The sequence below is a fragment of the Limulus polyphemus genome, unplaced genomic scaffold, assembly GCF_000517525.1.
Source record: "Limulus polyphemus unplaced genomic scaffold, Limulus_polyphemus-2.1.2 Scaffold1512, whole genome shotgun sequence".
Lineage (NCBI taxonomy): Eukaryota > Metazoa > Arthropoda > Merostomata > Xiphosura > Limulidae > Limulus > Limulus polyphemus.
In genome coordinates, this window is record NW_013667122.1 from 101746 (window position 1) to 106092 (window position 4347).

Sequence of the window (4347 nt, forward strand, 5' to 3'; positions counted from 1 at the left end):
GGTAAGCCCGGTCAGGTCATGGAATGACCACTTTTTCATGGCATGTATAACTACAACTTATGTATTGGAACTCGTATTGAAATTCAATACATTACGTTGTGTGTATGCAGCATTCGCATATAAAATGGCTCGAGATTCAATCTCGCAGCAATAAAATTTCAAAAATTTTCTGCGGGGTACGCTCCCCTGATACCCCTAGAAGTGGCATACTTTGCACACATTGAGTGTCACATTGTTTAGCCGTAGCAATGGCCTGACCATTCCAGAATTGCTTCCAACAAGAATACCCGTGGTGGGCACAAAACAGATAGTCCACCGTGCAGCTTTGCCCTTCACAACAACTAAACCATTTGAAAAACATATGTCAAACTCGCGAACACTTCAATCACGAGATGGCAGTGTACGTCATGATAAGTCAGTTAAAAGTACATTGATTGTTAATAGAACATTAGAAGCAGTTAATTTTACAATCGTTTATTTGTAAGTAATGAATTATATATTGAAAACTAAGTATGTAGTTGATATAAAATATTTTTTCTCAAGGTATGTAGTATATAGACCTCAAAAATGTCGCATATCGTGACCGATATTGAAATGTAGACTAACCCTTGTTTATCCTACTAAATAGTTTTTCTATTATTCTAGGCCTATGATTTCAGTCGGTTTATGCGTATTGTATTAATATTTCAGGAAAACAAAGGTGGCTTAATGCGTACTGAAGTGTTAATATGTTTAATGGTGAAGAGTGTTTATCCAGTGAAAAAATGTCACTACTTTGATATGTCGCTTTTTTGTTGTGACTTATTGAAAAGGTTAACCCCTGCTAATCACAGCATTACAAATACTATATGATATAGTATTAGTATTCGTGTATACTAATAGTAATAATAATAGTAGTTCTTCTAGTTCTAGTAGAAACAATTATTATCGCAGGTAATAAATAGTTTAAAATAACATGGATTGCTATACCATATGAATAATAATATTATTATTATTAATAGAAGTGAACATATTTAAGCAATAGAATTTAGATTATTGTGTTATAGTAGTTCCATCCCTCCAAAAGTATTTTCTAATCTCTACATCAGTACATGGCTAGAGGAAGTTTCCCACTAGCTTCAGTGGAATGATAAAGAACTTAATGTTGATAGAAAAAGGTTAAATCTTTTTAGACTTGCAAATGATATTATTCTAATCTGAATGGATGCAAAAATTCAATAGACTGATGATTGAAATAGATTTAGGGAGTCAGAAGGTTGGATTGAAGAAGAACATGAATAAAACTGAAACTATTTATCAAATATGCAGTAAGAGAAGACAACATCGGATGTTGTAACATTGCTGAGGCAAATGAATACATCTTCTTGAGTCATCTTGTGTAAATGGGTTTGGACCATTTCAAATAAGTGAAGAAACATATATGAATGCATTTTGCAAATTGATGAACATCTTCAATAGTAAAAATTGCCTATATGTTTAATATGTTCACAACCAGTTTGTAAAAAATCAGGGAAGCCTGGGCCTTAATAGAAAGTAAGGAGTGGAAACTAACTATGTTGCACAAAGCCACATAAATAAGTTGTTTTAATATCACCAGAAGAAACAACAACAGAATTGATTAAATCAAAATGGAAATCAAGTTTAAAGATATCTTACTTACCATCAAAGAAAAAAATAGAATTGAGCAGGACACATGGGAGAAAGAACAGACAAACAATGGACAGTCACAGAAAGAATGACAAACTGAAAAATAAGATAAAGAAGTGGGAGAAGCTGAAGAAGACCAAAGATAAGATGAAAGGAAGTGTTTCATAACTTAGTGGGAGTTTGATGATCAAGAATAGCAAGACACAGATGTGAATGGAATTGATTAAGGGAGGCCTTCTTCTTGTAGTGACCTTAGATTTGTTAAAATCAAGTCAAATTATACTACATATAGAAAAGGTAAGAAACATAATTTCACCTTCATGTTATTAATGTGAACTGTATTTTATGATGCTTGAAAAAATAGTAATGGTGAGAGATACATTGACTAAAGTTCCCTCCTTGTTAGAGCTAACATGTGTATTAATAATTTTATAAGATGATTTTTATAAGTTCTCATTTCTTTGGATTTTTGCTTATTATATTTTATCTGTTGTTAAATATAGCATAAAAAATTAAGACGATAAGGGACTTCTTAGTCCATCTAGACCATCATATCCACTAAACTAAATTTTAAAAGCAAACAAAAAAAAATCATTCAAAGCCAGACCTTTTCATTGAGATACTTGTCAACCTTTCCCTTAAATTTACTGCATCCACCTCAACTGAATGTATCCCATTTCAAAGGCTAAGCATCCTGTTAGTATTAGCTGAAGTCAACTCCTACCCTATCAAAATTTATATTGGTGTCCCCTAGTCCTACCATTCTCATCATTTGGTTGCAAAAAAAAAAAGATTATGCATCAACAATGTTAATTCCGTAAACAATCTTAAACATTTCAATCAAATTCTCTAACTTTTTTCAAGAGAAAGCAATGCCAGAGATCTTAACCTGTCCAAATGTGGAGATGAGGAACTAGGGAAGGGAAGGGAATGATCTTCGTAGTGCACATAGGGACAAATGATGTAGGAAAGAGTAGGTCAGAGGAGCTAATTATTAAGTACAAGCCCTTCAAAGAAAAGTGCCATAAGAACTTAATTCTGCCAAGACTTAATTGTGGGGATGAAATTATAAGTAATTCATTAGGGCTGAATAATAGGCTTGCATTAATATTTAGGGACAAGAAGATTTGATTATCACATTTGTGGGATCAGTTTAATTTGAAAAGGAAGCTTTTTGGAATGGATGGTTTATATTTATATATGATAGGGGCTGACTTGTTTGTGAGGACTCTTTAACTTAACTGTAAAAGTAGCTTTAAACTAGGATTAGATTGTGGTGAGGGTTAGAATAATCAAGAAAAAATAAGAGAAAAGAATAGTATTGGAACAAATTATAAAAGTAATTTTGATGGTAGCCTAAACTATTATTATTATATTCCTAAAAGTATAAGAAATGAAACGAATGGCTTTAGAACACTGTTCAGTACAGAGGATTCTGAAATGATACCTTGTCTCCATACACACAGATAATAATGTGATTCCTACATGCATCTTCTTATGAGATTTGTATATCACTAGCCATGAACTATCTCCCACCTAAAAAAAAACATGTTCAGTGTGTTGTGGGTTCCTTCATGCATACAGGGCTTCATCCTCCCTACTGTTTGAATGACATTCTTTCTTCTCAATGTGAACATAACCAGAATGATTTTGATGCTTTTGACAAGTTATTTTCCCACCGGGGTTTGCTTTGGGCATAGCTTTATCTGTGGAGGAAAATCCTCACCTTTTTAATCTCTTCCTTGACATGATATCACAGATATTTTAATTTCTTTCCCCTGTGTCTTTTGATTCCTCTGATGTTTTATTATATGAAACCCATACTCAACATTACTTTGTCTTCCCACCTTTGCCTGGTATTAAGGTCCAGGTGGACTTGTTTCTCAAAGAAATTTGCACCCGTACTAACATTCCTTGTCCTTCATTTTAGTTTCTCAATTTCCAGTCTTTGGAACTTCTTTTACCTGCTTTGGGTGTGGATCCTTAACTTCTTATTTTAATTTCTAGTTCATGATTTTCATGCCATTGTCTCTTTCTTACCACCTTTCTACATTAACTCTCATCACTTCACCTTAGTTTGTGTCATTTCATCATGCTCCAGAGAGGTTTTCTGGGGAGGTTCTCTTCATTTCACCACACTGGCCTGTACCTCATTGTCTGCTCTGTGTCTCCTTACTTGGTACCTTTGGTGTTTGGTTTTTGGAACAGGATGCCCTCCCAGCTAGCATATGCCTCGTTCATGCTTATCTCTGTAATCTTTGTCAGGCTTCATTTTTTCTTCCAAAGATCTTCATGGGTGTTCTTGTGTTACTGGTTACCTAGGCCAAGGCAGACTTACATCAGTCCTCTTTTTCTACTTCGATTTCTTGTCTTTCTCAACCTTGCCCTTCTGTTTCTGCTTCTAGACCTGCTTTATCCAAGTCTTCCCATTTTATATTTGTAGCCTCCTTCATCTTCCCAACATCAGGGTTGTCACTCATTTCATCGTTGACTACCCTGTCAGGTCTGGCTGTGTGGGAGACCATTTGTCTCTCTTTGCCAGCCTTTGGTTTCCATTTTCAATTGACAGATGGGTTATTCAGGTTCTCATCCACTGGCTACCTCTCCTTCTTCTCCACTTTTCTGGTTTCCTTTCCTTCTCCCTCCAATCCTATTTATCTTCAGTGTCTAAGGATGCTGTCTCAGGTCTCTTGGCCAAAA

At 34.8% G+C, this 4347-nt stretch overlaps 1 protein-coding gene across 1 annotated transcript in view; it reads left to right on the forward strand.

Moving 5' to 3' along the window:
• Nucleotides 1-378: 378 nt before the first annotated feature.
• Nucleotides 379-4347, forward strand: part of LOC106463902 (transcription initiation factor TFIID subunit 3-like) — a 77601-nt gene continuing 73632 nt past the window's right edge. The window contains exon 1 of the mRNA XM_022391536.1: nucleotides 379-480. The gene's annotated coding sequence lies outside the window, so the exon portion shown is untranslated. The remainder of the gene's footprint in view (nucleotides 481-4347) is intronic.